The sequence below is a fragment of the Scyliorhinus torazame genome, chromosome 14 (assembly GCF_047496885.1).
Source record: "Scyliorhinus torazame isolate Kashiwa2021f chromosome 14, sScyTor2.1, whole genome shotgun sequence".
NCBI classification, from domain to species: Eukaryota; Metazoa; Chordata; class Chondrichthyes; order Carcharhiniformes; family Scyliorhinidae; genus Scyliorhinus; species Scyliorhinus torazame.
In genome coordinates, this window is record NC_092720.1 from 158,787,854 (window position 1) to 158,805,197 (window position 17,344).

The 17,344-nt window shown below is 46.5% G+C and overlaps 1 long non-coding RNA gene across 1 annotated transcript; it reads right to left on the reverse strand.

Annotated features, from left to right (window-relative positions):
- Positions 1-7,978: 7,978 nt before the first annotated feature.
- LOC140390112 (uncharacterized) lies at positions 7,979-14,011 on the reverse strand. Its single transcript, XR_011934560.1, has 2 exons — positions 13,868-14,011; positions 7,979-13,101 (listed from the first exon to the last, which is right to left on the reverse strand). It is a non-coding gene; the product is annotated as an uncharacterized lncRNA (long non-coding RNA).
- Positions 14,012-17,344: the final 3,333 nt, after the last annotated feature.

Below are 17,344 nucleotides of genomic sequence, written 5' to 3' on the forward strand. Positions count from 1 at the left end.
TCCTCGTCCCACTTGCACTTAACCCTCACCACCTGTGCCTTGCCCTGCTCCCCCAACCACCCGTATATGTCCCGAATCTACCCTCCCCCGGGAGCAGCAGTTGCTCCAACAACATGTATCCCGGTAGCTGAGGAAACGTCTGCCACTCCTTTCGTGCAAAGCCCCTGCATGTACCTAAATTCGGTACCCCTCGGCAGCTCAAAACTCTACCTCAGCACGTCCAGCCCCACAAACTTCCCCTCCGAGAAAATATCCTAAACCCGCTCCAACCCCGCCTCCCCATACATCCTATCCCGGCTTAAACCTGTGGTTCCCACACAGTGGCGTCAGCACCGACATTTTATCCAACTTAAAATGCCTCATCAACTGGTTCCATATCTTGATAGTCGACTGCATCACCGGACTCCCCGTTTAATTCTCCAGGGCTAACGGCAACGGGTCTGTCACCAGGGCCCTCAGACTAGATCCCCTGCAGGATTCCTCCTCCAACCTAATCAATTCTGCCACCTGCACCCCCACCCCCCCCACCCCGAACTGATGCTCATAATACATTAGGTTTGGGAGAGCCAAACACTCCCTCCCCCCATTTATGTCTCTGCCTCTGTAGCTGAGCCCTCTTCATTCTCGATACCTTCCCTGCCCATATAAACTCCGAAATTCCATCCTTCGGAAAAAGGCCTTCGGGAGAAAGATCGGGAGGGTCTGGATGGCAGCACGTTCATCTTTACCACCTGCACCCTCTCTGCCAACAAAGCATCCCACCCCTTGAGATCCCCCTTAACCTCCTCCCCTAACGCTGTCAAGTTCCACCTGTGCATCGTGGCCCACTCATGCGTCACTTGAATCCCCAAATGCCTAAACCGCCTGCTTGCCATCTTAAATGTTAGTAACCCCAAATTGACCCCCCCACCTCATTAACTGGGAATACCTCATTCTTCTCTACATTCAGCTTGTAGCTGGAGAAAGCCCCAAAACTCTCCAATAGGCTCATAATTCTGCCCATACTTTCCTGCAGGTCGGACACAAATAACAGCAGGTCATCTGCGTACAACGACACCCTGTTGTGTTCTCTATTTTGCTTTACCTGGATGGCTTGGATGCGTGGTGTTGAATAAAGAATACAAAGCTTTGTTAACGAACACAACTATAAATTTATTTACACAACTAAGATTTGTTCACATCCCTAAAGTAGAAGGTTTTTGTATTAAACTATGCTATCTCTACTACAGACGTACAACTGCTCTCTCATGCTTCACCATTTTAGTAACCTTCATCTGTCTTCTGTCTATCTGTCCCATAAGGCTTAGCACCAACCCTTATATGCTTATGGAACTAGCTCCCTCTCGTAGCTATCTGTATACATTTCATTAATCCTTGCATTGCCTTTAGGTATGATAAAACCACACACCCGATGCTCCCTGCGCGCCCCCCCCACTCCACCCCCCCTCACCCTCGCCACTGGGCTGATCCCCGAGGGGTCATCACCAAGGGCTCAAACGGCAGCACAAATAACAATGGCAACAGCGAGCACCCCTGCCTCATTCTGTGGTGTAGCCTAAAATACCCTGAACTTGTCTGGTTCACGCGTATGCTTGCCACCAGGGAAGCATACAAGACGCACCCACGTCACAAACTTCGGCCCAAACTCAAACCTACCCAAACTTTCGAACAGGAACCTCCACTCTACCCAGTTAAAGGCCTTCTCCGCACCCATTGATACATTAACCTTCCACCCCCCCGGTGGAGTCATACCTGCATTCAACAGCCTCCTAATGTTCCTGGAGGGCTGCCTGACCTTTGAAAAGTCTGTTTGGCCCTCGGAGACAACCTCTGGCACACAACCCTCAAACCTACATGTCGCCACCTTCACCAGTACTTTCACATCCGTGTTCAACAAAAGGATGGGCCTGTCGGATCCACACACCAGTGGTCCTTCCCTCTTCTTCGCTATCAGCGAAATCTATGCCTGAGACAGCGTTGATGGCAGCTCACCCCTCTCCACCTGACTAAACATCCCCAAAGGTGAGGGGCCAAATCTGTCGCAAACTGTTTATAAAACTCTGCCTGAAATCTATTCAGCCCGAGCCATCCCGACTGCATTCCCCTGATACTATCCATCACCTCCCTCAGCCCCAACTGCTCCTCGAATGCCTGCCTCTTCCTCTACAGGCTCTGGGATCTCCAATCCATCCAGTAACTGCCCCATATCCCCCACCCTCGGCTCGACCTGATACAACTTCTCATAGTACCCCATAGCGCCTGTTTTCCGGCTCTCATACCAGTTCCCCCTTCTCTACCCTTACCTGCGAAATATCCCTAGACGCCGCCTGACACCAAAATTGGTGGGCCAACAGACGACTCGCCGTCTCTCCATACTCGTAGTGCACTCCTATTGCCTTTCCCAGCTGCTACACTGCCTTGCCCATCGCCAACCTGTCAAACTGCCCCTGCAACCTCTTCCTCTCCATCAGCAACTCCTTTGTGGGGTCGTCTAATATCCCCTATTCACCTATCATGTCTTAACAGCCACCGGTGCTCCTCCTATTCCGATGCGCCTCAAACAAAATAACCTCACCTCAGACCACCTCCTTCAAAGCTTCCCAGAAGTTGGCGCCGACACCTCCCCATTCTGATTAAGCTCCATGTAGTTCCTAATCGCAACTCTCGCCTTCTCACAAAACGCCTTATCCGGCAGAAGTCGGGAATCCATCCTACACCCCGGCCTCTGCACCTGTCCCAAACTAAGCCTCACATCCAGCCAATGCAGCGCTTGGCCCAAAATCAAAATTCCTCCATATTCCGCCCCTACCAACCGCAACAGCACTGCCCGACTCACCACAAAGCAAATCAATTCTAGTGTACACCTTGTACTCGTGTGAGGAGAAGGAGTGCTCCCTCCCTCCCGGGTTCCTGAACCTCCACGGATCCACCATTCCCATTCTATCCATAAACCCTCCCAGCTCTCTCGCCATCCTCAACCTTCCCATCGACTTGGGGCTCGACCTATCCACCTTTGACTCATCACAGTTAAAATCTCCTCCCATGATCAGCTGGTGTGGATCCAAGACCAGAATAGGACCGAGTACCCTTTTTACAAACCCCACATCGTCCCAGGTAGGTGCATATTATTGACACACTCCACTGGTGTCCCCTCTAACACCTGACTCACTATCACAAACCTTCCCCCGCCGCATCTTGCACCTCCTTGGCCCCCACAAATCCCGTTTTCTTGCTTAACAAAATGGCCACTCCCCAAGTCGAACCCCGAGCGAAATATTTGTCCCACAAAGAACAAGAACAAAGAAATGTACAGCACAGGAACAGGCCCTTCGGCCCTCCAAGCCCGTGCCGACCATGCTGCCCGACTAAACTACTATCTTCTACACTTCCTGGGTCCGTATCCCTCTATTCCCATCCTATTCATGTATTTGTCAAGATGCCCCTTAAATCCCACCTATCCCTTCCTCAGCCTAACCTGATCCTTCACCCAGAGATAGGTCTCCTGTAAGAAAATCACCTCCGTTTTCAACCTCTTCAGGTATATAAAAACCTATTAGCTCTTTCTCTTTTCTCGCCCTACAAATGCTGCCAGAACTGCTGAGATTTTCCAGCATTTTCTCTTTCATTTCAGATTCCAGCATCCACAGTAATTTGCTTTTATCCAGTATGAAAACCTACCCCGCCCCCCCCTATTTCCACCAAAATCCCACTTTGGATCTGCCTCGCCCAATCCCTGTGAAACGGGCTATTTCAAAGATGGCCCCCACATCTGCACATCTGCACATGACCACATTTATCCTCCAAACCTGCCACATCGCACTCCCTCCTGTCCCCACCAACTCCACCTTAGCCTGCACAGCAGGCCTCTAACCACCCACAATAACGACAAAACCATCAACACAACACAAAGGGCCCCATCTAACACACCACTCGCACGGATATACACCGGAATTCACAAATAACCTCCTCCCAAAAAACAAAAAGTGTGGGGGGGTGGGGGAGCGATCGCCTCCCTTCCAAACTTACAGCTTCTGAAAATAGCCCCATCAGCAACCCAGAACAACAGTAACTCCCAACTTAACTCCTCCATCCTGTACCTCCCCTCAGTTCTCCCCCAGCTTATGATCCCTTAAAATGTCTGTCCTCCTCTGGTGTCTCAAGATAATACCGTCATGAGTTACCCAGAACCTGGCCGGGTACAGCATCCCAAACCGAATCTGTCATCTGTACACCGCCTTGGGACTTGTTGAGGCTCGCCTGCCTCTTCATCAGCTCCGCACCAATGTCCTGGTAAATCCAGACTCAATTATCCTCCCATTCACAGAGTCACTTGGCCTGGCCCACCTCAGGTTCTTCTCCTGGTCCAAAAACTTGTGCATCCACACAATCACCGCTTGAGGTGGCTCCCCTGTCCTCAGCTTCTGCCTCAGGGACCTATGGGGCCAGTCCACCTGTGGGAACTTCTCCACCAACCTGGCCAATCTTCGAAACATACTTTATGGCGCTGATTCCCTCCGCACCTTCCGGCAGACCACAATTCGCAAATTTGGTCACCTTGACCTGTTCTCCTGCTCCTCCACCTTCGACTGCAGCAACTTGCACAGATCTCCCACGATCGCCGCCTCCAAGGACACAGCACAGTCACTCTGATCAGGCACCACCTTTTCCACCTCACGGATTGATGGCCCTTGTGCTTTGAGGCACTTTTCCATCCGATCCAGAGACCTGAAGAGATGCCACTACTCCCTCAATCCCCCTCGACCAGTCACTGTGCATTTCCTTCCTCTGCTGTCGAAATTCCTCCTTGTTGAAGCTCATCAATTGCTCCCTCTGAGGCTTTCCTGACAACGACGACCCTTCCCACTCCACCATTTTCACAATTGGTGCTGCGCCACAGGTCTCCTCCAACTCCTTAGTCAGGTCTTTCACTGTATTCAGCCAGATCTGATAGCCAGTAGACATGCCAATCCAGAAGAGAACTTCTTCCCTTACACTTTGCGTTCCACTTTTCTGCCAAATCTACCCAATACACGGTGAAAAAACAACGCCTTTGAGCTGCCCTGTGTGTGACCACTCACTCCATGGCCGCCACCATAAGTCGTAATACTGTACTGATTAGATTAACCTATTGCTCCTGTTTTTGTGCCACAACTGAAAGAAATTATAATCTGCGGGACTACAGTTTGCTGAAATAATTGCTGGCCACAGCCTGTAGACTGGTGTCATGAATATAACTGATTGTTAGTGCCTGAACCTCCAAAAACCCTGAGTGTAATTTGAAGAGCCATCTTGAATCAGCGCAATTGGCAGAAACTCACCACTTACGTTATTCCCATCTGGGTGCCGTGGTCATTTCTGTGATTGGGACCAGCTTACTGGCTGATGTTTAATGAACCAGTGTTAAAGGTCGCAAAAGTTCAGTTCTCTTTTGACGTAACTTCCATCCAAAATTCCTGATACAGTCAAATTCAGCTGTATTATGTTGATTAAAGCAACAAATAAAATATTTTTTTATCTGTGGTCTTGTGAGAGTACCTTTAAGACATGGATGTTTAAGACATGGATGTTTAAGCAATGTACCTTTAAGAAAACACTGATGTCAGAGAGTGGGTGGAGCTGAGGTCAGGTCAGCCTTTTTGCAGTTTAGTTTTGCAGTTTGGAAAAGCAGCGTGTCTGTGTGTTTCCAGAGAGCTGCAGTTTTGCAGTTTGAAAAGAGCTTGGGAGTGTCTGTGTTTTCAGTGAGCTGGATCTCTGCCATGAAAGACCATCTCTGGATCATTTGGGTGATTTAAACTCATAATAGTAAAGCCTTTAACCTGATGTGATTCTGTTTAAAGGTGTTCAGTCTCTTGGAAGTTTGAAGGAACATTTTGAGGAATTATTTACTGTTGCAATATTTTCGGTGTTGTCTTTTAAGTAAGGGGTGTTAAGAGATCCAATGTTTATTTAAGATGTTAAGTTGAGTTCATGGAATAAACAGTGTTTTGTGTTTAAAAACCCACGTGTCCATAATTGTAATCCCACACCTATGGAACAAGCCGTGTGCTAGGAAAAGCAACAAATACATTAAAGGGAGAGGTTGGTTGAACTCCATGATACATTTGGGGTTCTGAAAACGCCTCGCCCATAACAATGTTGTGACAAATGGAAAGCAATCTCAGGATTGTGAACTGATCGGTTTCATGGTCATGCAGTGTGTGAACATGGAGAATTTCTGCACTAATTTTTCCAATATTCCAACAGCTTCAATCAATAGTGATGGTGGGAGTGGGTGGGATGTTTGTACAGGGAGCCCAGAACTTCCGGAACTCTGAGTGTGGTCTTGAAAACAACTTTAACCCATGTTCCTGGAATTATCCATCGGGAGTTGGACATTAAAGATCCCATGACATTATGGTGTCGAAGAGTGAGGAAGTTATTTCCGATGTCCTGGTTAATATGAATTCCACAATCAGTATCACAAAAACAGATTATTCGGTCATTATCACATTGCTGTTTGTGGGATCTTGCTGTTGTCTCAAAAATCTTGTTCATTATTCATGTTTCAGAAAATTGCTTTTAGTTTCCGAAATGGATGTTTTAACTGTCTATAAATGGGAGCATATCTGAGAAACTGGTAATATTTCTGTTGTAAATGCAATTCGAACAAGCTTGGAGTTAAGTAATGTAAAAAGCGAGTCCATGCTTACCTTTCTGGGTTAATGGTAGCAGTGCAAAAGTTTAAATAATAGGTCAACTTTAAGTTTGAAATGGAGCCAAATGGTCTACCATTCAATAAATTATTTAAATAATGTCTAATTTCCAGTAATAAAAGCTGAAAACAGTTGAGTGAAATGAAAAATGAAATGAAATGAAAATCGCTTATTCTTACAAGTAGTCTTCAAATGAAGTTACTATGAAAAGCTCCCAGTCGCCACATTCCAGCGCCTGTTCGGGGAGGCTGGTCTGGGAATTGAACCATGCTGCAGGCCTGCTTTAAAAGCCAGCTATTTAGCCCTGTGCTAAACCAGCCCCTGGAACATTGGAGTGAACATTGGGAGTTTCTTCATGCACCAAGTGAGTTTGGAGAGGGGACAATCACATACATTAGAGTTGTTAATTATTCATATGGGTTACATAATCAGAGTTTAGAAGAAGGTTATTTTGTTTAATTTAGCTGGGTGTTTGCTCACAGAAGGCAGTTGCAGTTTTGCTTTGGTGTAGACGGCAGCTCATTGGATTGAGCAAGCCAATAGGAGATGATTGTTTATCAGGCCTGCACTTTAAGTCAAGAAAAAACTAACCATTATGTGAAATGCGGGTCTGACTCAAGCACAAATTGGGATTTTGTGAAAGAAAAGCAGATGAAAAGTTTGCCTGGAAAAAATCGACAGTGGTCCTCACAGAGACTTGTGGCAGAAAGCAATCACCAGTTAGCTTGGAAGCTCTGCGTGGGCAGCTGAGTTTCTGCTGGAATGTTGTGAGGTATCAAGAATAGATTGCAGGGTTGCTCAGTCAACAAGCTAATGCAAGGAGATGAGCTGAAACACAAGGAGAATTAAAGTGAATTTTTGATTGATGTGGCATGCCTTTGACTCGGTCTTGAAAAAGTGAATGAACCTTCTTGTCTATATAAGGGAATTGTCGGGAGGGCGGGGGGGGGGGGAGGAGTAAGAAGTAGAACTGAGTTCATAGCGTAAGTAAAGTCACCATGCTCCCAGATGACCGTAGGCTGGTGGTGATTTAACCCGAGGATCACCACACCTCAGGCAAGAGGCAAAGTTGAGAAGGCAATAACCTCAGCCGATACGGGAATTGAACTCACATTGTTGGCCTTGTTTTGCATCATAAACCAGCTGTCCAGCCAACTGAGCTAAACCCGTTGATGGAGAAAGTATATCAGCCCACAGTGACATTGACCAATATATTGTGTACAGGACTCTCACTGTAGGCTCCTGAGTGTTTCAGTGAAAGGAACACACCATGCTAACAAACAAGGTAGTTTGGGTTCAATTGAAAAAAACATGAATTTATTGTGAGTTATGAATTTACACAGAAGATGATGAAACAGTGGGGTAAAAAGAACAAAATTCAGCTTGCACCAAGCTTTGAATCAACCAAAATAACAAAACATTTGAAAATGACTCAAGATCTTTCCCAGTACATGAAATGAATCTTGGAAAAATGTAAGATGACTACATCACACCATTATTATATTTAGGTATGATGGGCTGAGGGAACTCAGGTCTGTAGAGACTCAACCCCACTCCCTCACTATACTCAGGATAGTCTTCTCAGGTAGGAGAGCAGAAATATTACCCATGATGTTAGTCAAGCACCCTTCATCTGAGGAGAATCTGTCTATAATTCATATCACCAACAAAAGCAGGGTCAGATTCTACCCCATACCCACTCCTGAGATTGCTTTACTAACACTCACGTCAGGAGAAACTCTCAGAATACCACAGGCAGAAGTTTCTTTAAAATCCCCATGCTTTCGTCTGGCACCCAATTCCAATGGTCAGAAATGACACCAAACTTTAGTGACACTGGATGGAGCTCTCTCCCATCATACAAACACACCAATGGTTACAGAGATCCAGTGGTCATGTGGCCCTTGGACCCATCAGTTCCCATTCTTGGAAGACACTCATCCCCAAGGTGAGTTAAGACAGCGTTTTCTAATTTCCAACTCTGCTCTTTGACCCTCCATTCACCACAATGCTCCGGTACAATCTAGTTTAACCACTCCAACATATCCACCTTTTACATCCTTGGTAGATGTTGAGTCTGGAGAAGGGTGTGTAGATAGTCTGGGTCACATTGAGATCCAAAAAGACGAGGTGTTGGGCGTCTTAAAAAATATTAAGGTAGATAAGTCCCCAGGGCCTGATGGGATCTACCCCAGAATACTGAAGGAGGCTGGAGAGGAAATTGCTGAGGCCTTGACAGAAATCTTTGGATCCTCACTGTCTTCAGGTGATGTCCCGGAGGACTGGAGAATAGCCAATGTTGTTCCTCTGTTTAAGTAGGGTAGCAAGGATAATCCAGGGAACTACAGGCCGGTGAGCCTTACTTCAGTGGTAGGGAAATTACTGGAGAGAATTCTTCGAGACAGGATCTACTCCCATTTGGAAGCAAATGGACGTATTAGTGAGAGGCAGCATGGTTTTGTGAAGGGGAGGTCGTGTCTCACTAACTTGATAGAGTTTTTCGAGGAGGTCACAAAGATGATTGATGCAGGTAGGGCAGAGGATGTTGTCTATATGGACTTCAGTAAGGCCTTTGACAAGGTCCCTCATGGTAGACTAGTACAAAAGGTGAAGTCACACGGGATCAGGGGTGAGCTGGCAAGGTGGATACAGAACTGGCTAGACCATAGAAGGCAGAGAGTAGCAATGGACGGATGCTTTTCTAATTGGAGGGCTGTGACCAGTGGTGTTCCACAGGGATCAGTGCTGGGACCTTTGCTGTTTGTAGCATAGAAAATGATTTGGAGGAAAATGAAACTGGTCTGATTAGTAAGTGTGCAGACGACACAAAGGTTGGTGGAATTGCGGATAGCGATGAGGACTGTCAGAGGATACAGCAGGATTTAGATTGTTTGGAGACTTGGGTGGAGAGATGGCAGATGGAGTTTAATCCGGACAAATGTGAGGTAATGCATTTTGGAAGGTCTAATGCAGGTAGGGAATATACAGTGAATGGTAGAACCCTCAAGAGTATTGAAAGTCAAAGAGATCTAGGAGTACAGGTCCACAGGTCACTGAAAGGGGCAACACAGGTGGAGAAGGTAGTCAAGAAGGCATACGGCATGCTTGCCTCCATTGGCCGGGGCATTGAGTATAAGAATTGGCAAGTCATGTTGCAGCTGTATAGAACCTTAGTTAGGCCACACTTGGAGTATAGTGTTCAATTCTGGTCGCCACACTACCAGGATGTGGAGGCTTTAGACAGGGTGCAGAAGAGATTTACCAGAATGTTGCCTGGTATGGAGGGCATTAGCTATGAGGAGCGGTTGAATAAACTCGGTTTGTTCTCACTGGAACGAAGGAGGTTGAGGGGCGACCTGATAGAGGTCTACAAAATTATGAGGGGCATAGACAGAGTGGATAGTCAGCGGCTTTTCCCTGGGGTAGAGGGGTCAAAGGTTTAAGGTGAGAGGGGCGAGGTTTAGAGTAGATGTACAAGGCAAGTTTTTTACACAGAGGGTAGTGGGTGCCTGGAACCCGCTACCGGAGGAGGTGGTGGAATCAGGGACGATACTGACATTTAAGGGGCATCTTGACAAATACATGAATAGGATGGGAATAGAGGGATACGGACCCAGGAAGTGTAGAAGATTGTAGTTTAGTCGGGCAGCATGGTCGGCACGGGCTTGGAGGGCCGAAGGGCCTGTTCCTGTGCTGTACATTTCTTTGTTCCAAAATTACCATTACTCTATTCCTTCCTGCTTAATATCCCTGCTTCTCAACTGCAATCCATCAACAGATCTGACTGGACCACTTCAAGCCCTAGTTGTTCTGCTTTCCTCTGTCAAAACTGCTCCTTACTCCAGGACCATCCTGAAGAGAAAGGATAATCCACAACTTCTCCTCCCCAAAACCAACTGTGTCATTGTGAAAGTTCTGTTCCGGTTTTGTTTAGACACTATCTGAAGAACTGTGTTCAATTCTGGGCACCACACCTTAAGATGGATATATTGGCCTCGCAGGGAGCACAGCACAGATTCAACAGAATGTTCCTGGGGCTAAAAGGTTAAATTATGAGGACAAGTTGTACAGACTGTGTTCCCTTGAATGTAGAAAATGAAAGGATAATTTAATTGAGGTGTTTAAGATGATTTAACAAGTAAGATAGAGTCGTTAGAGAGAAACTATTCCTCTGGTGGGAGAGTCCAGTTCAAGGGGTCAGAGCATTAAAATTAGAGTTCGGCTGTTCAAGGGTGATGTCAAAAACACTTTTTCACAAAAAGGGGACTGGAAATCTGGAACTCTCTCCACACAACAATCTGGTGAGGCTGGGGGTCAATCGAAAATTTCAAAACTGAGATTGATAGGCTTCTTGTTATTCAAGGATTTTAAGAGTTAAAGCCAAGGCAGGTAGATAGAGTTAAGGTATGGATCAGTCATGATCTAATTGAATGGTGTAACAGGTTCAAGAGGTTACTCCAGTTCCTACATTCCTTAAATTCCTCTTGATTGCCTCTCCTCCCTCATCTCGAATAGCAACTGGTCAGTGTCATCCACTTCAACTCCAGCTGAGCTTCTAACCCGATACCCTCTCCATCACAAAGATTATCTACTTCCCGTTCTGTAACATTGCCCATTTTCAACATGCCCATTAGTCCATCTGTTGCTGAAATCCTCATCCATGTTGACTGAGCGAAGTCTTTGTCACACACCTCACACTGAAACATCTTTTCCTCAGTGTGGATGTATCAGTTTTTCATGACTGACTGTGAGGCTCAGTCAAACACTTCACTTCTCTTCCCCGCTGTGTAAATGCGACGGGATCCAACATGCTCCATAATTGTTCAAAATCTGTACTACACATTTCACACGTGAATGTTATCTTCTCCCCTGTGAATGCACCGGTGTTTCACCAGGCATGATACCTGAGGAAAGCCCAATTAAAAACCTCACACTTGAATGGTTTCTCCCCTGTGAATGCGACGGTGATTCATCAGGCCTGGAAATTGTGCAAAGTCTTTACTACACACCTCACACATGACTGTCTTCTCCCCTGTGTGAATGCGTCGGTGTTTCATCAGGCCTGCTGATATCTGTGGAAAGCCCTATTACAAACCTCACACTTGAATGGTTTCTCCCGTGAGTGCGACGGTGATTCACCAGGCCTGGAAATTGTGCAAAGCCCTTGTTACACACTTCACACTTGAATGGCTTCTCCCCTGTGTGAATGCGCCGGTGATTCACCAGACCAGATATCTGTGCAAAGCCCTTATTACACACATCACACGTGAATGGCTTCTCACCAGTGTGAAGACGTTGGTGTTCACGGAGGTTCCATGACTGGGAGAATGATTTTGTACAGACTTTACATTTGAATGGTTTCTCCCCAGTGTGAGTGCGTTCATGGACACGGAGGATCGATGACTGGGAGAAAGATTTCTTACACACTTCACAGGTGAATTGTTTCTCCCCAGTGTGAATGCGTCGGTGTTGTGCGAGCACCGATGAACGTGTGAAGGCTCGGTCACACAACTCACATCTGAAGGGATTCTCCCCTGTGTGAATGCTCTGGTGTATCAGGAAATCCGTAGATGTTGCAAAAGCTTTATCACAAAACGCACACTTGAAGGGTTTCTCCCCTGTGTGGATTCTCTGATGGACCTGGAGGTTCGATAACTGTGTGAAAGCTTTATCACACACGTTACAGCGGAACGGCTTCTCCCCGGTGTGAATGCGTTTGTGTCTGTGGAGATGGGATGAGTGTGAGAATGATTTGTTGCAAACCTCACATGTAAATGGTTTCTCTCCAGTATGAGTGAGTTGGTGATTACGAAAGTGGGATGAGTACATGAATGATTTGTCACACAATTCACACTTGAACAGTTTCTCTTCCATATTGTTTTCCCTGTACAATTGAGCCTGTGGAGCCGTCCTCACACCCCTCACTCTTGAGCAGTCTCTCACCTGGAGGAATGAGTCAGTGCATCATGAGGCTCAATGAATGATTGGAGCTCTCACCACAGGCGAACCATCGGAAAGGTTGGTTCTGATGGAAAGTTCCACACCACTGACCAGTTTCAAATCTGATGATATGTCAAAGCTCTCTTCATCAGATCTATTATCAGATGATGGTTCCACTGCCCAACCTTCTGTGTTGATCAATGCTGCAAAGGGACTGGATGTCTTCGGCCACTGCTAAACCTTCAGGTGGAAGGTCCCATACCACTGACCAGTTTCAGATCTGATGATATGTCAAAGCTCCCCTGACCGTGATAATGGTTGCACTGCCCAACCTTTTCTGTGTTGAGCAATGTTGTGAAGGGACTGGATGTCTTCCCACAGTTGTGAAGTTGTTCCTTGGGTGATGGTCAGGATCTATCTGTAGTGTCTGTCCTCCCAGTATTCTCTGGTGTAGGACTGTGCGATCCTTCTGTAAAACATGAAAATGAAATATAATTTTGCCCAACTCCCTCTTCTCCTTTGCTGAAAGGCTGACTCAGTTAGAGACTATTCCACAGTGATGACAGTGGCGCAGGCACGCATTGTTCAGAGTGCTGAATTTGGGATGTGCAGTCGGGAGTGAGTGCAGTGTATCTAAATTCCCTCCCGTGCGGGGGATCAGATCCAAATCCTTCATTTTTCCTCACTTGACTGCCACACACTGTTTCCAGCGGGGGCACTGGACAGTGACCAGGAACAGACAATATGGCTATGTTCTTTATTCCACCCAATCAGTGAGGAAAATGGAAAAGACAGTTGGGCGCAGTATAAAACTAGCTATCAATTTACTAAGAGTACGTGTTGTGTTGCAAACATCAATTTTACTCTTCGAGTATCTGTTTAATATAACAATACTGAGGAGCAATGTTATTTCAATTGAGATTTTGAAATTTCGCCACTTGTCTTCCCAAATGTTTTGAAGAAAACACACTGGGCAGGAAGTGCTGGAAGCGGAGGAAAACATTTCTTCAGTGTAGCTGATTGGGGGGTTCTGGTTTATCCTGGGAAATTAGATACACTGCACTCACTCAGACTGCACACCCCAAATTCAGCTCTCAGACACAGCACTGGGCAAAACTATCAAATCCAAACCCAGGCTCCTGGGAAAGGCCGAGGCCTTCAGGTAAAATCTTTAAAGACATTAAAAGACGTTTCAAGAAATGTATCTCTGCCCCTCCCAGATAATTCCACCTCACCTTCTCATATTCAGTAATGACCCATCAACAAAACTCAGCCTGTAAATCAGAAGGGGAATGCTTCCAATAAACACTCATATCCAACACACAACTAAACAGCTCAGCTCTCTGACGGCTCTCAGCCTCACAGAGAAAATAGTCGGCTTTCCTCAACATTTATGTCAGTCATTCCGAATAGCCAATCAGTCACCTCGGTGGGGCGGGGCTGCACTGACTCCGTGTTTTGGACATGTTCTGCGCAGCCGCTTCCAGTCAGATTCTCACTGGGTCAGACTACATTACCCATGGTGCATGTGGCCCCAGAGCCTGCGCAGTGAGGAACGGCAGTGTGGAATGGGGGCCCCGCGGTGCCTGATGGGAGTTGTAGTTCTGCCGCGCGCAGCGGCGGTTGGCGCCCAGCGTTCGGCAGTTGGAATGTGAGGAAGCGCGAGGCCGAGCGGCTGAATCGAATTGAAAAGCAGAGACTGACCCTTGGTAGGAACCAGAGCGATGGCGGTGGGAAGATTCACCATTGCAGCAGATTCTCTGCGTACAACTGAAGAGGAAAATGTGCCACAAGTCAGAGCAGTCCAGCTGACTGGACAACACAGAAAAGTTGCAGGAGGAGGACAGTGTGGTCGGACATGTCAAAGGCTGCAGAGAGGTTGCTTTTCTCTCCACAGACATTGCCTGACCTGAACATTTCCAGAATCTCCATCACATTTCCAGCATTCACAGTATTTTGCCGCATTGGATTCCAAGAGCTGACTGTGTTCGCTTTAGGGAAGTGGAGACGATGGGCTGATTTGATGGAGCTTTGAAAATAACAACAGTTTGTCTTCATGACTTCATGTGGACAAATTATTTCAATTGGAGAGGTTAGTGAGGATCAAAAGTCATATTTACAAGTTGTGCAAGGGCAGAACTACAGATTCATCAATCATTAAAAGTAACAAGACAGCCCATAAGGACACTTTATAAAAACAAAATCAAACACGGGTCCATTTTTGAAGGAATATGGAGGAGTAGAATTGAAAAGGAGAGAAGTGATATTGAACTTGTGTAGAACTTTGTTTCGACCACACCTAGAGTGCTGTGCACAGTTCAGATCAACATCCTGAAAAAGGACAGAAAGGAATTGGAGAAGGTGGGAAAAAACATTGATAAGGATGATATTGAGAATTGAGAGATTGTAACTATCAGGAAAGACTGAACAGGCTAGCACACTTTTCCCCAGAAAAGAGAAGGCTGAGGGAGGACATCGTAGAAAATGATGAATTATAAATTTTATAATTTAGGGATAAATGTTCTCACTTTGAGGGGGAATCCAAAACTACGGTCCAGAAACATAATATGGTCAAAAATAAATCCAATGAGGAATTCTGGAGAAACTTCTTTGTTGAGCGCCATTCAGTAATGGTCTCCACAAATGGGGGCCAGATGGAATGGCACTTGGGGTCTTTCACGGTTCGGAGACCCCCAGGTGCATGCCCTTGGGCTGGGTGGTACCCTGACACTGCTGGTGTCACCCAAGCAAGCTGGCAGTGCCAGCCTGGCACCCTGACAGTGCCACCTGGGTGCCAGCCTGGCACTACCTAGGTGGCACTGCTAGGATACCATATTGGCACTGCCAAGGTGCCAAACTGGCAATTTTTTGTACGGTGGTGATCTGGCCGGGGTTGCCTTGCATGGGTGTTGGGTTTTATATGTATATATATATTTAATATTCAGACATTGCATTCTTGTCCATCACAGGGGAACTTGTGCATAAACAGCAGCTTCTAAACATATTAGTGTCTTCTTTGATGACAGCACGGTAGCACAAGTGGATAGCACGGTGGCTTCACAGCGCCAGGGTCCCAGGTTCGATTCCCTGATGGGTCACTGTGCGGAGTCTGCACGTTCTCCCCATGTCTGCGTGGGTTTCCTCCGGGTGCTCCGGTTTCCTCCCACAGTTCAAAGAAGTGCAGGTAAGGTAGATTGGCCATGATAAATTGCCCTTGGTGAGCAAAAAGGTTAGGAGGGGTTATTGGGTTTAGGGGGTAGGGTGGAAGTGAGGGCTTAAGTGGGTCAGTGCAGACTCGATGGGCCGAATGGCCTTCTGCACTGTATGTTCTATGATGTTTGATCTGGTTAAAGGTTAAATTGACCTTGTTGAAACAATTGGACATGGTGGGAGAGGCTGGAGACAGACACTGCTGAGACAGACAGTGCTTTGGAAGGACCACACCCTGTGTGAAAACTGGAGGGTAAACAACATAGACAACTCTCAGTGTAAGGGAAGCAGGTGAGACACAGTGTGAATGTGCTGGAGTCTGACAATTTGATGACCGTGAGAATGATTTGTTGCCTACTTTGCACATGAATTGTTTCTCACCAGTGTGTGCAGAGGGCTGATTAGTCCGAGAATGATTTGTCACATACTATACATGTCAATGGTTTGTCTTCTATGTGAATGTGTTGCTGTGTGCAGAAGGAAGGTGATTCAGGGACTGATTTGTCACATACTAGACATGTGAATATGGCAATATGGTAAGAAGTCTATGAGTCCAAGAATAATTTCTCACATACCTTGCATGGGAAGGGTTTCTCTCTGTGCTCGCATTAGTGTTTGCGGAGGATTGATGTCTGGAGAAATTATTTGCCACATACCTCACATTTCAAGTCATTCTCACTTGTGTGAATACGTTGTTGATTACAGAGGTGTGATGACCACCTGAATGATTTGTCACACATTTTGCACATGAAAGGTTTCTCCCGTGTGATGGTGCTAGTGTTGACAGAGGGTCGAAGACACCGAGAATGGTTTGTCACACACCTCGTAAATGAATGGTTTCATGTGTGTGAATGCGTCAATGCTGACGGAGGTTTGATGATTGTGAGAAAGACTTGTCACACACCTTATGCATGAATGGTTTCTTCCATGTGAATCAGCCGGTGCGTCAGGAGTTTCATAGACGTCATAAAACCTTTATCACAAACAACACACCTGAATCATTTCCCTTCTATGTGGCTCCCCTTGTGGTAACAGTAGTTGCAGCAAATGCACCTGAGAAAATCTTTTGAACCTGTGGAGTCCCTGACATACACCTCACTTGAATAGCCACCCACGTGTCGGAATGAGTCAATGGTTCATGAAGCTCAATGAATGATTGAAGCTATCACCGCACTTGGAGCCCACTCACACTTCTTCCTCGCCTCACTTTGACCAAACAGCCACTGCTAAACCTTCAGGTGGAAGGTCCCATACCACTGACCAGTTTCAGATCTGATGATATGTCAAAGCTCCCCTGACCCAGATAATGGTTTCACTGCCCAACCATCTCTGTGTTGAGCAATGTTGTGAAGGGACCAGATGTCTTCCCACAGTTGTGAAGTTGTTCCTTTGGTGATGCTCAGGATCTATCTGTGCTGTCTGTCCTGTCTGTATTCTCTGCAAGTATGATGCCATCCTTCTGTAAAACGGGAAAAGTGATTATCTCCAAATCCCTCCCCTCC